Raw genomic sequence first — 17612 nt, 5'->3', positions numbered from 1 at the left:
GGGGTATAAGCGAAATATTCCTGAGTACAGCATAAAACACGAGTCAGATAGATAGATCTTTCTTCTTGTTCACAGGTACAACTGAAGCTGCCAGATTGCTTATGCCAAATAAGCTCAAGCCTTTTTGAGGAATTGCAGATCGTTTTAAAGGAGGTAAGTGCTAATATATATATATATATATATATATATATGCAGAATACATACTGTTGGATGGTTCATATAAAGACACTACACAATTTCAGTATTTTACTGGGCAGTAGAAAATTTTCTTTTTAGTGAGTTACTTTTCAGTATGGTGAGAAAACAAATTGACATTGAAAGAAATAATGAATATATGTATTTTTATATAGTTTTTTGATGCCATATAATCTCTGATAGCTGCTGCAGGCCATGTAATGTAATCCTAATAGAGCAACATCAACATCAAAGAATCAAAGAATTTGTAAAGAATACATCTATACAGATTAATTTTCATGAAAGCTGAATGAATTAACCTGGTGAATATGACATTCTGTCTGATCCTCAATAAAAATGTTTGTAGAATTTGGAATGTAATTGGAAGAATGTAGAGCTTTAATTGGAAATACCAAAAACCCTTTTACGTATGTTCCCAGGGTTGATTTTAGTTCGATAAGACCATTTTGGCTAATGTTTATCTTAAAGGTGAATAGGTATGAGGACATGCAAAAGTAGCTGTGTATATTGATTCTGGAGTTCAAGCCGTGTTAGAAGCAACCTATTAACTTGATGAAAGATAGATGGATTAAGTCGTTAGCCTGCTAGCGCATCGCAGTGAATAAAGGGCATCTCGCAAGTGCACTCGCTGTGAGTTCAAGTCAAGCTCATGCTGGTTTCCCCTCCTGTCGTAAGTATGAGGATGGTAATTGGCTCCTGCTCGGTTCTTCTCACAACATAATGTTGGCTGCCATTGCCCAAGTGAAATCGTCTCAGGCATGACGTAAGGCACCAATCAGATAAATGTAAATAAATGTTGGATTTTCAAAGAATTGGCAGCAGGCAGACATGATGGCAGTGAAGATGCTTGTTTATGTCATTTTCTCAGACTCATGAAGTGTTGCATTTATTCCAGCCTTGGAGGAGAAATTCTTGATTTTCAGCACTATCCACAGGGCCGTCTGTTGCAGCCATTTTTCTTGAAATCCATGTGATATCTTTTTCTTTCTGCCAATATTTTGTACACCCACTTGTCAAAAAATTTGTGTCATAATTACAGCTGTGATAAGTCACGATTTACGACAAAGTTTGTCACTTGTATTTATTTGTGAAAGGCATGTTTTCAATCAGTACTTATAAAAGAAATATTCTAATTTTCACTACAGGGTGTGAAAATCTTTCAAAAAAAAAAAAACTTCAACAAAGTTATACTTATTGAAGGAAAAGAACTTGGATTAAACATGATGAAATTTGCACAGCTTGATCACATTTATCTATTTGATCAGTGTTTTTGGATCAAGCTGTATTTAGCTCTGTATACAGCTCTCACATCCATCTCAATTGTTACATGTACTCTTGTGGGATTGCCAGTGTATGTCATTTTCACTGACATTTGATGATCAACCAATCAGATTACTGTTTCCAAACTATATCACTGTTCGTTGCTGCCTACTTACTGGCGTACTTACCCCCTCAGCCACGGGGAAAAGCCCCAAATTGATGACATTGTTTGAAATCACTGGTATATGTGTGCATTATTACTTTTATGTTTCATTCCAAGTGATATATATAAGGAGGTATGGACTTAAGCTAGCTACATTGGAATACTTTGACATCAGCCAGCCTGTAATTAGGTCCACGATTTATCACTCTGATAACCATTGATAATGGTCGTAAAAAATTGTTCCTTTACGCCTGAACTGTCCTCTTCATGGACACCAGGATGAGACAAGCCAGTCTTGAGACGATGGAGAGGCCTCATGTATCTATTGATTGATGGATAGTATGGAAGGATTGAAGTGTCGGTTAAATGTTAGGGTATGGTAATGTCCAGAAATCGGGCTGACCACTGGGGGAATAACAAATTGGTGTGGGCCATGTGAACATGTTTTAATAACCAGCGGGAATTTTTTTTTAACAGTTTGGCTTACCTTTTTCCAGTGGTATAACAAGAAACATTCTTACACCAGAGAGCTGTAAAAACTACTTTTTTTTTCGGGGTAACAAGTGTTTCTTCAGATTGTGTCAGAACTAAGCAACATTGGGGTGCAGCACGGGCCTTCGGTGTTAGAGATTAATTTTGAAGTACTTACCTTAATTATTGCCAATTACTGAGGCTGAAAAGGTCCAGGATGCTGGTGCTTAATATCATAACAATCCTGCAATATGGCTCATCCCAGCTCGCACTTCAGTACATGCTCTTTCTTTTGTTTTTGACTGGATCATTTTGTTTTGTGTAGGTTGAACGTAAAGTTTGCTAGGTACATAGGGAGTTCACCATCTGGTCAGAGTGAGACGTGGGTTGTCTATACAGTATGACATTCAGTCTCTGTCAGTGGTATGTTTGGGATGGCTGACTTTATTTTTGGCATAAATCATAGGTATCGGTGAGAGAAGCATCAAGGGTGTTTGTCTTGGTTATCTCAGAGAGCCCAAGTATACATGGGATTTCTTTGTTGACGCCTTGTACTTGTGGATCCCTCATCCTTTTGTGATAACTGTATGTTGTGGCCCCCAAAACGGAGATGTTTTCAAAGAGTGAGGAATCTGTTGGTAATAAAGGTATGTATATATATTTGTATATTGAATGATAAACATTAGCAAAAGTGACACCAGAAGAATCTTTGTGCTTTGCAATTAACTCTGGCAGTCAGGTTCATTTTTACCTGGATGGTAATTAAGGATTTGTGTCGAATACTTGCCACTGTTTACCTGGATGTCAATTAAGGATTTGTGTCGAATACTTGCCTCTGTTTACCTGGATGTTAATTAATGATTTGTGTCGAATACTTGCTACTGTTTACCCGGATGTAATTAAAGGATTTGTGTCGAATACTTGCCCCTGTTTCATGATATTAGATTTTGAGGTAGAGTAATTAGATAAGGTATTTTTTAAATACCTTTTTTCTTTTCCTGACCTGGACATTTACAACCTCAAAAAGACCAAGATATTTGCAGGAAACTTATTTTAAAAAATCTCATTTGAAGAATTTTCTGGATGATCTAAAATTTGCTTTTTGAAAACTTAATTATGCTGCTTACTTATTCATTGCAGTCATTTTTGTGAGTTTAATAAAATATCTAATAATATTCATTTTATACTTCAAAGTTATCATAGTCCCTAATTCCTCAACATTTTCACAACTGTCAGTGCAATTTATGCGCACGGTAACTTGATTTTGGACACAAAACTACATTGGTTGGTTGGCCAGATTCAGGGCTTCACAGATGTATAATATTATCCGTCCAACACAGAATAATGCCTGCAGAATATGCTTGAATAAACATCTTGAAAACAGCAAAAGAAGAATTACTGTATTATTAGTTTTACCTGCATACCATAAGGTATCAGAAACATGAAGCAGTGGTAAGATGAGGCCTATAATACACAAGATTTTATATGGTCCACTATCAAGGTCTTAACCGGTTAAATCATCCTTCGGACAGCACCTGTAGGTTATGTATGACCAGATGTGTGTCTAAGCCTTATCTGACAGCCAAGAGAATCTAGCTCAGGGAGCAATAATAATCAGAGACCCGGGTGGAGGGCCTGTACAGAATTAAGAGAGGATTGGAGAGGGGTAGGGAGCGGTAAGGGGGGTTAGGAAAAGGATTTCAGAGATAGGGAGGAATTAGGGGTTAAGTGGAGGGCAGGTACAGTTACATCAGTCCTGGGTCATGCAGGCTGGGGTAAGGTGCGAGTCATAAGGAGAGTGCGGAAACCAGGTGTCTTGTGCAGTTAAAATAGCATACCTTGCATCTGTGAATTTAAAAATTCTTGTTCTTAAATGATTTTGCAAATATATGAAAAAAGTAGTCATTATGCAGGTTATATACAGGTTGCTACAGGGTTTGTCATGGATACATACATCTAAATTGTCATTAAATACGTCACAGAATTCCTATGGTCGTGGGATCATTTTCTTGTTTTGGTGAAATTTGTGTTTTAATTAAATGTTGAAAGGTTCAGAAATTTAACTTGATACTAGCTGTTTTTTATGGTAAATATAGATTTCACTTGAATTGATCCACCTCAGTGTGACAACCTACAGTGTTGTAGTTTGTACAGTTTGGTCTTTATGGAGGTTAATGGCGTACATGTATAGAGAGAGTGCGTGACCTAATTTTGGTAGCCATATTGGAGTACTATGGCTATACCAGCCCATGTTAACAGGACTCCAGTATGGCTACCTGGCTATTGTTCTACCAAGGTGATGACGTTACGCGAAACCCCTCTGTGTCCACATGTACATCATGTATGTGACCTCAGCGTTGTAGGGCTGTACATGCACCCTCACAAGTGCACATCCACCTTGTGCTGGACCCTGAGACATGGGTGATTAGCAATCCAGCTGGAGCTAATTAGCAATCCAGGCTGGAACTAATTAGCCATAGGGTAATCTCAGCTATCTGATGATCTGACCATGTAGGAAACCCACTGCTATTGCTGTAACAGGTTGACATCTAAATTTTACGCTTTTGAAAAATAGTTTTTTGAAAGTATGTACACCTATTTATGTCCACATTTATTCTTTATTTATAATAATGATGTGCATTAGTTAAGCCCAAAAATGAATCCAGAAAGAAATAACATGATCTATAAATTGACATTAAAGCGAATAAAGTGTTTAAAAGTGTCCATGTGACATGAGCTTTGAATGACAGTTTTTCTTGATTGATTGATTGATTCATTCATTCATTTACATGTAGATGTACATTGTGTCTTAAACATTGAAGGATGAATTTTGAATTTTCATTACTTGGACAGTAGCTGTTCTAGTTGCATGAAATACAACACATTTACTTTGTTTTGGCCATGCTGATGAAACAGTATACTTGAATCCGGTCTGAAGGAAAGCGTGCTTAAATGGACATCACTAATGATTCCGCCTGGAATCGTAAGGAATTGTTTTGACATTTTCTACACTTGATGTCTCCCTGACCCAGCTCTGCTGTTTTGCACCATCTAAGGAGAATTTTTAGTGTCTGTCAATAATTAGGAACTTTACCCTTTAAACAACCCTTTTATGTCTCTCTGATGTCTGTGACCTTGCTTTGGTTAGATGCAATCATCCTCCCTTGGGGCATATTTTCCTCACCAGGGGGCAGCCTGGTATTTTGGTTCGCCACACTTCTCCAGGCTTACAGCACAAGATCCAGTCCTGTCATTCACCTCTGACATGGATATTGACCTTTGAACTTAATAATGATGGGCATGCCAAAAGGGATGGATGGCCAGAAGCAGTTTTCTTAAACCAGATTGCTTCGCTTAGAAGATGCCTCGCTGCCAAGCACTTGTTACATATTATTAGATTAATCTAGGGTTTTCATATGAGCTTTGGGGGCAAAAAATTGTGCTGGTCATCAGGTTACTCTGTAATAGAGATCGAACAGTAAGTTGGATCCCATTCTTAGTTGAACAAATTTCTGCCAAAGTGTTAATTTGCAGTTTCTTACTCAAGATTTTGTAGTTTAACTGTAGATTTAGTTTTAGAGCTAAGGAACAACATTTTCTTTGAATGTGTGTGATTAACAAGTAATGGTGAATTTACCCTGAGGTCAAATTCACTCACAAATGTACGCGGTCCGCTGTGAGTTCAAGCCCAGCTCATGCTGCTTACTCTCCGGCTCCGGCTGTAAGTCGGAAGGTCTTCCAGCAACCTGCGGATGGTGGTGGGTTTGCCCGGTTTCCACACACCATAATACTGGCTGCTGTCGTATAGGTAAAATATTCTTGAGTACAGCATAAAACACCAATCAAATAAATAAATAAATAAATAAACAAACAAATGTGCGTTTTTAGAGGCTGGTAAATGTCATAAAATATTCTTTTTGGTGCTAAAACTTTCCCTTTTCCAACTTTCAGACAAAACTAATTATACATTTTTATAATCATTGGAACTTTTAGGGCCATGAAGAATACAAGAGAAAGTTAGTCATGGATGAAATTTGAAATTATTTGGGGGCTTATATCAGCTACTGCAGCACATCCCAAGCATGTTCCAAATGTAAAACGTGTTTTAATTCAGCTGAATTTGAACCAGTAATCTCAGGGTGGGCAAATAATGATTAAATTATGTCATTAAATCTCATATTTGTCACTGAATTAGGCATCAGGAGTATGTACAGGATGTGCTGTAGAATATATGTCTAAACAGTTTAAATTTGAAGTTTTATGAAATCTTGAAGATTTATCATTTGTGTGAGAAAAGCAGATTAAATTGTGTAGTTAAAGCTCATATTTGTCACTAAATTAGGCATCAGGAGTACATGCATGACTGTGTCTATGTAGCATATGCTGTAGAATTTGTCTAAACAGTTAAAACTTGTGATTTTGTGAAGATTTATCATTTGTTTGAGAACCTTTAGAAATCAGTATTTCAGGTCTCTTTGAAGTACATGTTGGGGGAAGACTTATAACGCCCAGTTGTACAGCAATTTGCTTACAGATGTTGAACTGTTATATAATATATTCGTGAAATGAATCAAGTATGCAATAATGCACAAATAAACATCAAATCAAATTTGGTCACATAATGTGAGATACCCCATCATATGAACAGCTATTAAGCTATGGCAGAATAAGGTGCGGAAAAGTGTTGTGTTATTTGTCAGTAAATTGATTTATAAAGAGATATAAATTGTTTTCATTAAAGAACTGAAATAAAAAAAAAGGACCTCAGGTCATAGCTTTGTTTTTTTCTTGTTCAATTTCTGTTTTTTTTTTCTTTTGATAATTGATTTGTCAAAAAGTTTTTGAATTAACTAACATAGATTTATATTTTTTCTTTGTTTAATTTCTATTTTTTTGTTATAATTGATTTGTGGAAAAAGGTTATGAATTAACTACATCTATTTGTTTATGTGAATATAGTAATGGGTATGAACAGAACCAAAAAGTTGACAGCTGTTCAAAGCAGGGCGATTTGCTGGCTTTTATGTGGATTTTATCTTGGCTTTAGTCCAGATTTATCCTAATGGAATTTATTGATATCTGATTTTCTTGATTGTTGCACTCAAGCAAAAGGCACGTGAGGTTGTCAGGACACTTTTTTCACGTTTCGAGATAATTCGGCGATTAGCCTGTTATGATGATTTAATGCTGATAATTCTACCCCTTGAGTCCACATTGAAATGCTTCAGTTATGAAAGCTGGCTAATTAATTAGGACCGTCGCTTTGGGAAGGTGTTGGATTCTGGGGGAGTTTCTGATGCGATTGTGATGACTGAATTGATCCCAGGAACCGGAAATTGGTCGCTTTTACTCACAATATTCGTGATTTGATTTGGGCTGATACATTGTCTGTTTGAGGCAGATATTTTCCCATCAGATTAAACACATCGCTATTTAATTTCCCTCCCTGTGTTAACTTCTGAGCCAGGCTCACGATCATTCTGAGGGCAGGTAGCATATTTCCCGATCAAATTGTATGAATAATTGTGGGAAGTTGTACAGTTATAGAGAGATACATAGTGCTCCTTCCAGCATTAATTATGACATCAGAGTTGTGTCAATAGTCATCTGCAAAGCTTGGCGACGCTGAAATGTTTGATGGCAGGAAAATGCGTAAATTGATTTACCCATATATGGTAAGCTGTCAGATCACCTGTGATGTTAGTACATCCCAGACTTATTTGTAGGTGAAAACCTTGTAGATTGAATTGTCATGGTGGATATCTTGACTCTATCCATCCCCGAACTGATTTGTGGGTCACAGTGTGGTACATTGAATTGTCATGGTGGATTGCAGGGCCATATCCATCCTCAAACTGATTTGCAGGTTAAAACGTGGTACATTGAAGTGTCCTGGTGGATTGCAGGGCCATATCCATCCTCAAACTGATTTGCAGGTTAAAACGTGGTACATTGAAGTGTCATGGTGGATTGCAGGGCCATATCCATCCTCAAACTGATTTGCAGGTTAAAAGTGGTACATTGAATTGTCATGGTGGATTGCAGGGCCATACCCATCCTCAAACTGATTTGCAGGTTAAAACGTGGTACATTGAAGTGTCCTGGTGGATTGCAGGGCCATATCCATCCTCAAACTGATTTGCAGGTTAAAACATGGTACATTGAATTGTCATGGTGGATTGCAGGGCCATATCCATCCTCAAACTGATTTGCAGGTTAAAACGTGGTACATTGAATTGTCCTGGTGGATTGCAGGGCCATATTTGTAGAACCATTTTAATTTCATAAAACATTGGGGTACCCACACTGTAGTCAAGCTGTATGGAAACTAGGAAGTAAATTGAAATATTTTGGTTTATCAATACATATTTCCTTTTTTTTGATTCAAACACATAAAAGCCTTCAGAAAGCATCATTTTGAGTTGCTTTTTATAAAACGTGTTTCAGAATTTCCTTCAGCTTTCAGTTATTTCCATATGGGTACGGCCCTGAATTTTCAGTCACACTAGTGTCTCCCCCATACATGAACATCTTTTGTTCTTTGTAGCGTTGTAGATATGAGAAAGGTGGCTGTAGTGAAATTTGCACGTGTGGAATGATGTAAATGAAGGGATAAAAAGTACAAGATATCAATTTTGAAATTTGATTTTCTTTACATTTTAACCCTCAGCCTTATACAGATTAATGGTGTGATATCTGGGATGAAAATATCTCCATTTGTTTGAGAATACCAGTTTGTTACAAATCAAGGAATTTTCCACAACCTGAGATATGTAACGTTGCACTCTTGTTTTTCTTGACAACCACTTATTGTAATTCTTCAGCCTTTTGGCATGTTAGCCAGGTGTTTGTTCAAGCATATTCTGAAGTCATAGACTCAATCAAAGATCGAAGACTTATTACCATTAATATGGAATTAGCATGCATGTCCATTTGACATATCCAGGGCACTGCGTTTTCCACCACCCATAAAAATGACTGTTATCATAGAAGTGAAAATTTTGACCTTAAGGAATAACCAAATGATTAAATAGTTTCAATTTATTTATTTATTTATTTTATTTGGTGTTTTACTCCGTACTCAAGAATATTTCACTTATACAGCAGCGGCCAGCGTTATAGTGGGAGGAAACTGGGCAGAGCCCAGGGGAAACCCACAACTGTCCGCATGTTGCTACGTGACCCTCCCACGAATAGTTTCATGATCAGTAGGTACAGGCGATGTACATTAAATTTACTCCTAACATTTTGAAATGTAAATGTATAATGCCTTTCTTATGGAATCTAAAATGTGATTGTTTACAAGGGAGACAATAAAGGTCAAAGGTAAAAAAAATGTTCTTCTGTATCATGTGACAAGTCATGACTGTCAAAAATGTTAGGCAGCTATTTTTGATGACATTTACAAGGACATGGGTACGTGAAAATTTTCATGTAAAGTTATTGAGAGGAAATGAATTATGTAGAAAATTGAGGAGCTGAATGTTTGTGAAGCTAAGAAGTTTCTAGAGGAATGATGTGTCGTTTGTGCCTCAGAAACTCAGGCACAAAATCTGTGCAAGACAGATTTATGGTAAATTTACATCGACAAAGGTTGCCTAATATTTTCACATGAATGTGTCACATGATACAGTAGGAATGTTTTGACCTTCAGTGATAAAGAGTTTGAACTCGAAACTCCTGGATTGTTAATTGGTCACAAAGCAAAGTTTTAAGAATTAGACAAGATAAAAAGAAAGCAATAATAATAATGAATGTAACATAATCTTTATTTTTTGAACGTAACTCATTCAGTTTTGTACAAAACTGTTCTTCTCCAAGGCCTCACAAAGAAAAACAAAACAATACCTAGAAACAGTTAGACAGTGACAAAGGACAAATGCCCCCTGGACAACTGTCCCAGACAGCAGGTGAGACAGGGTAGTGAGAGACGGCCCATTACCGACCCGTTCGGGCACCACCTGCTCGCTGGAATCCTCTACACACATTTACAAAGCAAAAACCAGGCGAGTGGGAGATGGTCTCATTTACATCCCCATTTTGGTTTAAACGATGCACACGTGAACGATAGTGTAACAGGGATTTGACCTTAATAAACAATAACGATAAACATTTTCAGTTCTAATAATAACAGCATGGACTTCAACAAAATTGTTAAAAAATAATAACAAAAATATCATTACTCGATCATAAGCCTTAATCTACATAAATGGTAGGATTTGAGAATTTTTTCTGAAGGTCTGATCCCTGTTTTTCATTTGGTACAGAATTCCATAAAGCTGCACCCAGGACTGAGAAACCATTTTGGAAACACCTTGTTCTGAGTTTAGGAAGGTACATATTATAGCTTGCTGAAAGCAGTGTAGTAGTGTGGACATATTTGTTTGGCAAAAAACAATTCTTTTAGATGACTTGGCGCTGGGTTATTGATGGCTTTAAAAAAGAGGCAAAGGCCTCTAAAATTAACTCTGTCACTAAAAGGCATCCATTGCACTTGACTAAAGACAGTTGTGCTGGGAACAGTTGTATTGACACATGGTATAATGTGAGCATCTCTTTTCTGTAGTTTGGTACGTTTCTCGTTGCTTGCAAGAGAATTTACTCCAAAGGTTCTTAGAACGTCTAAGAATGCCTGAAAGTTGACTGACTTTCACACTTACATTTTTAAAATGATTGTTCCAGGACAAAATTTCATCAATACAAACAAGAAGAAGCTTTGTATGAGCAACTCTTTCAAGGGCTGTACCGTTAATGAATCTGTGAATTGAGAATGCACAGAATTTGTCTTAAATGCTCCATACTTCCAATTAGCAGACATTAAGATTTGTTTGGATTGATGAACATGTGGTTTTTATTACATAAGGATTTACTTTTAGTTACTTCATCAGTAGTATGATCACAGATTACAGGTAGCTTGATGGAACAGCTATATACAGTTGAGTCATCACCAAAACATTCAAGAGACACATGATGTTGCTCTATGTAGAGGGAGGTCATTTATATAAATGATAAACAGTAGAGGGCCTAAGATGGAACCTTGCGGAACACCTGAGCATATAGCACTAGAATCAGATATCTCTCCTCCCACATAGACTCTCTGACTACGTTGTGATAGTTAGAAGCTGCAGAATTTAGTTGCAGTTCGGTCAGATTTGTACAGTTGTGGTTCCTTCAACAGGTAGGTATGGATAATAGTGTTGAATGCTTTCTTGAAGTAAATAAAGAGAAATTGCTTTTGATTGCCAAGGCTCGGCTCTAAATACTGACGGAATAACTAAGTAGGGCCTATATCAGGGTGTACTCTTTTGTTTATCAGTGTTTAGCTAGGTTATGTAATGCCATGCTTCTATGTCAACTCAGTTCATTTTAGTCCATCAACACTACTACTGCCTCTTCAAAACTCTTGGTGGTAATGGAGGAGTAATGCTAGCCGGCCTGTGTTTGTGTTTTGTGGCAATTTGGTAACGTTCATGTGCGCATGTTTTGTCGGCAGTGTTGTCTCAGCTGGAATGTCTTTATATCCCTGACGGCGGCAGTGATGTACTTAGATAAAGGTTACTGAAGGTTCGATGTAGCTTTAGGCAGCTTCTTTTACACATCCTGACAGAAATTTATAGGCTTGCCTTTTGGCACCGTCCACTGAAACAAAACCATCTTGTTCCAATAACATCCGTAATTCGATGTTTTTTGCCCGAGTAAATAAACTTTGTTGTGGAGAATACGCCCTCCCCCACACTCCGTGCTTGCTGGATAACTCCACTCCCTGTGTAACAAACACACTTGTACGCAAATATAGGGTCTACCTTAACCCTGTTTGACTGTTGAGGCGTCTTTGGTCTTTGACTATAAAATTGGCAACCTTAATTTCTGTGTGGATGCTTACCATTTATAGGGATAGACTGTAGTTCTGGTCAGCATGGTGCTAATATTCTGTGACAAACAGGTGTTTTGCAGCCTTCATGTGTGATGTATCCAGGGCTGATTCTACCAGGCCAGTTTTGGTTTATTGAGGTCAAAAATTGAAATTCAATATAAAAATATGTAATACATATTTTTTTTTTTGGATCCTTTGGCCAAATTACAAATAGAAAAAAAAATGAAAAATAAATAAATCCATAAAACAAGAATTTTGATTTGAATACCTCAGTGTTCATAAATCAGTGAACAAAATTAGACAAAAAATAGGAAATATTATGCTTTTCTGGGATCTTATTTTCCTCTCATTGAATGCTGTTCAAATTCTAAACTAGAGAAGCCAACATGTTGCCTTCTAAGAGATCGGTTGAATTGATTTGTACTTGTGTGTATCTATACATGTGCACACTCGCATACTCGGTACAGTGGAGCTCTCCTGTGTACAAAACATTCTTTTATTGTGGAGGTGCTATGATTGATTAACTCTTGACCTGTGTGAAAAGGAAATGATTTACACTTCTGATACTGGTGCAGCATCGGTCTTTGCTGTAAAAGCTTGGCAAGTTCTGCAAAAAGTCAGATTTTCAGGAATATTTACAACAGTGGAAATGAATGTCCTTTCTGCACCCGCATTATAAATCTGAACTGACATCAGCTTCATATTCCGTTCCTGGTTTTCTGTCACCATAATGCTGGCCGCCGTCGTATAAGTGAAATATTCTTGGGTACGGCGTAAAACATTCAGTCAAGTAAAGAAATAAATCATATTCCGTTAACAGCGCATGTGTCGATCTCTACCTGTCACTTTACATCACTGCCACCAATAGACAAGCGCGTAGGCTTATTTAGGCTTAGCCTCATGATTTGTCTCCTCCTATGGAACTATTTAGTCAGCATTCATCAATAAAATTGTTTCAGGTTTTGGTTAGAATCATGTTGTACATTCTGTAGATAAAGAGAATGCATGTGTATAAAGTGTTATTAGAGGCAAAAGTTGAGATGGATTGTTTAATTTTCTGACATCACTTCTTGCCTCATCACCGTGACCCCAGTGACCTCAGCATTGTTCAAGATTTGTGTACAAAATTGGTGGCAGTGATGTAAAGCGAAAAGGTAGAGATCAGCTCATGCGCTGTATAAAGGAGTATGGATCAGCTTGTCACATTGACATACATGTATGCATACAGCCACTATATACCAGTGCAAGTTTTGATGTATTGAAAGAATGTTATCTGATTAATTAGGAGGCCAAGTACTCTGTGCTGGGACACCTATTGAAATCGTTCGGATTTTTATTATTTTCCTTACGTTTTTTTGAAAGCTTTTTGAAAGCTTTAAGGGTAGTAAAAAGAAAAGTTTTTATTGGATGTTGTTGAAATTTGGTGATTTTAGGAACAAGGTTGCAAGGCAAATTTTGGCTTTTTTGTTTAACTTTATGTGACGTGACTGCCATCTTGGATTTTGATGAAAACCTTTATAAATCTTCTTCTCAAGAACCAACAAACGGATTTTTTTGAAATTTGATATACTTGTAGAGTGATCCCAGTTTAAAAAAATCTTGGACATGCATTGAAAACTTTGGAAGCTCGCCATTGGTTGAACTTATGACATCATTAAAAGTGTCTAAGTTTGATAATGTTTTCATGTAGTCTTGTGAATTTGGCAATGCTGATCCCATGTCTTCTTTTGAATTTGTAACTTTTTGAAATATGGTCAAAAACTTTTTTCTGTCAGGTAATTTCAGTGTAACTTGAGAACTACAAAAGTTACAAATCTGAAACTTGCACCAAATTGTTGCCCAAGACATGTAGTTTCTGGTGCATGCCAACAGATTTGAGATATGATCTATAGTTTTCTTGCTAGAAATATTTAAATGACACCACCCTACTTCAGAAATAGAAATGTAAGCCTGTGCATTTAACATAGAGTTTGGAGTTAACTGTGTATTACTATATATGTACTATCACCAATATAAATTCAAAGCCATGGGGAAATTTATGAAAAATATCAATTCACACATGTATCTTGAGTAAGGACAATAAAAAAAAAAAACGACATGTTATTCTCATTAGGCCGAATTCAACTGTTAAAGAAATATTGTAGTTTCCAGTTTCTATTCAGGCCCAGACGTTACATGTTCACAAGGAAGAGACAGGTTTTAGGATGTCGTTCGCCATGGCTTTGGACTGAGGACCTTTTTTTCGTTAAATAAAACAACACAAAACACAGCTTATTCCTTCTCACTGTTTATAACAAAATTTCATATCTTTATGTTCTCCTAACTTTTCCTGTCACCTGCATGCACTCTGACCTCGTCAGCTCTCAACACTGAACTGAACCCAGGCAAAGCAGATGGAACACTAGAGTGGGGGTGATTGCGTACCATGTGACAAGCAACCTGCATGCACTCTGACCTCGTCAGCTCTCAACACTGAACTGAGCCCAGGCAAAGCAGATGGAACACTAGAGTGGGGGTGATTGCGTACCATGTGACAAGCAACCTGAAATGTACATACTTAACCAGGTGCGATGATCCCTAAAGCCTAACTCGATCAAGAAGCTGTGGTGGTTTTCAGCACTAAACGCATTGTATATGATATCTGGTAGTGTGGGGTTCAATCACAGTTGATTACTTTTCATTTTTGTCATGCTTTTTCTCCATGTTGCCTGTTACATTTTGTACATGCAGGTTGATTGTGTTGAATTGTCCATTCTTTATGCACTTTGGCATTTGAATAAAGCTATTCATCGTTGTTTGTGTTAACATCTGTTTAGTAAGCAGATGGTTTTCAAAGCTTAATTTTTCCGATCATAACAGATTAGTTCGGTGCATTACTGTCATAGTGTTTTGTTATTTGACATTCAATTGGGCCTTGATGCTTGGTCACCAGTATCGCTGTAAGGAACCTCAGCTTTAATTATTGGTAATTTTTATTAATAATTTTTGTGAAGTAAATATGTACCACAACACATTTTTATCTTAAAAATCTTATAAATTACATTTTCAAATTGTATCTGAAGTAAGTTCATAGGTTTGATTTTCTGGGTTTTTGGGAAGAATCAGTAGGTAATGAATCACATGGAACTAAATGGATGAAATGCTGATTTTTGCTGATTTCTAAAGATAAAAGTTCTACAGGGCACTACGGCTATCATATTTGAAGGTTTGACACATTCTAATTACGTATCCATAAAAACTTCTTACCTAAAAGCTATATTTTTCATTATTCATGCTAAAATCTTATTCAAGGCCTACATGTACCTTACCTTGGGTAATAAATTCAGTTTGTTTTTCCCTCCACTGCTCTATGGTCATGTGACTAAAGAGTGTGCTGATGATTGGCTCAGAGCAGCTATGACATCATTGCAAAATTATGAAATGGTTAAAGTGAACATAAAGTCTGTTACTTTATGTATATAGAAAAAATGATATAGGACATAGTTATCACTGAAAAATATGTTAAAAGTTCTATAAAGTTTTGAAAGCCGGAAAGATGAAGTTCAGTTTTGGGTATTTGGCACTGATGGACAATTCACTCCAAGTAGCCATGTTGTAGAAGCCCTTATAAACTTGGCCAATCAAGAGCATTGAAAGCGTCGCATAATAATTGGCTGTCGTGTCAAAAAACCTATCAGCTCTCGATTGTCAGTGTGGTTTTTAGTGGATAGACAGATATCAATGCAATAAATTGGATTTTGCGGTTACTCAAAGTGTTAAACTGATGCATTTTGAACCACACATTTATGAATAGGGAACTGAGAACGGCTGCCCTTGTCACAATGCGTACATGTTGGGCAAAATACTGCAGTAACTTGTCAGGGTGAGCTGGCAAATAAAACGCCTCGGGAGAGTCATTTCTTGAAGAAAAATATAGCGACTTTGCGTTATTTTCCTTAGCAAAGTCAGATTTATCACGAAAATATCTTCCCAAAATCTGAATGACAGGGTTTGTTATCAGTCAGAAGGCCCGGCTGTGTTTGGTAAATTCCCAGATTTTGGTGCAGCCAGCTAGGCCAAATGCTTACACCCATGAAGGACGAGGACAAGCAGGGCCACTAGAATACGACGCTTGTGTCCACAATCATCGCCCTGATCGAGCACCAAGCTAAAAAAACATCAGCACTTGAACAGGGAACAGAGCTGACACTCTTTGGTTGGGTAACAGGTGCTTTTCTTGGTATTTCCTCATTGTCACTTTGTTTATACCAATGGTACGAGAGAGCTCCTAGGTTTTGTGACGTCACTCTAGATATTGCCATGACATGGCAAAATTTAGTCACCAAATGAGTTCTTAGGGACTGATAATTGTTTGCTATTTACTTTGTCAATAAGTGGTGTAGAATTTTAAAAATATTTTTAGAACATTTCTGGAATATTACTTTATTCTTATTCTTTATGGGCTGACTTTATGTTCACTTTAAGTGTATTAGTATACAACTATGATACAGTATACTATTTTAAATTTGAAACTGACGTACAAAGGTTCAAAAATAATTTTATAAAATTAAGCTATCTTCGGGGAAGTTTAATTGTTTACACTAGCTTTCAGTCCTGAGCCAAGATCTTAGTTTTTTTACTTTTTTTGGCATATATGTTTTGGTGGAAACCAAGAACAATAAAGCCTGTACTGATTCCTTCTTCTACTTCTTGAATGACGAAGTGATAAGGCTGATGTTGTGATCAAGATAGATGTGATTGTGTTTTATGAGACGTATATCAAATCATTTCTCCCCATTTCATCCTTAGAAGTCTTTTATTTTCATCACAAGTGCTCGCAATAATCCAGACCGTTTCCTACTTTTATCTCTTGGAGATGGAATGAAGTCTCCACATTTGTGTCATTTTGGGTTCTGGATGGGCTAAAGACTTGCAGTTTTTGTTTTCTGGCTGCCAGCATGAACAACTTCTTCTCGCGAGTAGAAATGTATGATGTCTTTTTGAACGATTTCTGTGCCATTCAATCAACATGGGCGTAAATTTTGGCTCTTATTTATGGTTATTACCCTGTTTACTAATGGAATCCTGCCAAAACCTGGTCACCTCGTTTTGAAACTCATCATTCTCCTGGAAAGTTTTCTTTTTTGTGCTGTGGGGAAGTGTTTGCAAAATGTGTTGGTAGTGGAGAAGGTGGTGGATGACAATAAATCATGGTTAAAGCAAAATTTTGTCACTTTAATTGGGTGATGTTGAAACATAAGTGGTATTTATGGGTTTGTCTGTGTTTGTACTGCACAGGCTCAAGAGTATTTCACAGTATGATGCGGTTCAAGTTTATTACACTATAACCATAGCATTTACCCTAATTCCTCAACCTTTTCCAATACGAAAGAGCCACTTTCAGTGAATTTATGCAAATTTTTAATTTGATTTTTGCATAGAATTTTGCAAAAACTACATTTGCTGGATGGGCTGGTCCCTGGGCTTCACAAAAAATATAATTTTATCAGTCAAACACAGAATAGTGCCTTCAGAATGTGCTTGAATAAACACCTTGTAAACATTTGAAAAGGTTGAAGAATTACAGCAATATTACCTTTTTTGGAAGAATCCTCGTTGTTGGCTCACCTATACGAGGTACATCAGGCGTAGCTTTTGTGATATTCTGCG

The 17612-nt window shown here is 37.0% G+C and overlaps 1 protein-coding gene across 3 annotated transcripts in view; it reads left to right on the top strand.

Annotated features, from left to right (window-relative positions):
* Positions 1-17612, top strand: part of LOC135478034 (tachykinin-like peptides receptor 86C) — a 119831-nt gene that overhangs the window by 58987 nt on the left and 43232 nt on the right. For 2 of the 3 annotated variants that reach the window (XM_064758298.1, XM_064758294.1), the window contains exon 3: positions 76-153. The gene's annotated coding sequence lies outside the window, so the exon portion shown is untranslated. Of the gene's footprint in view, positions 1-75; positions 154-2571; positions 2737-17612 lie in introns of those variants that run through there. The other variant, XM_064758295.1, reaches the window with a different exon arrangement.

The sequence above is a fragment of the Liolophura sinensis genome, chromosome 11, assembly GCF_032854445.1.
Source record: "Liolophura sinensis isolate JHLJ2023 chromosome 11, CUHK_Ljap_v2, whole genome shotgun sequence".
NCBI classification, from domain to species: domain Eukaryota; kingdom Metazoa; phylum Mollusca; class Polyplacophora; order Chitonida; family Chitonidae; genus Liolophura; species Liolophura sinensis.
Note: the sequence above shows the minus strand (reverse complement) of the source record. Positions and strands in the feature narration are given on the sequence as shown.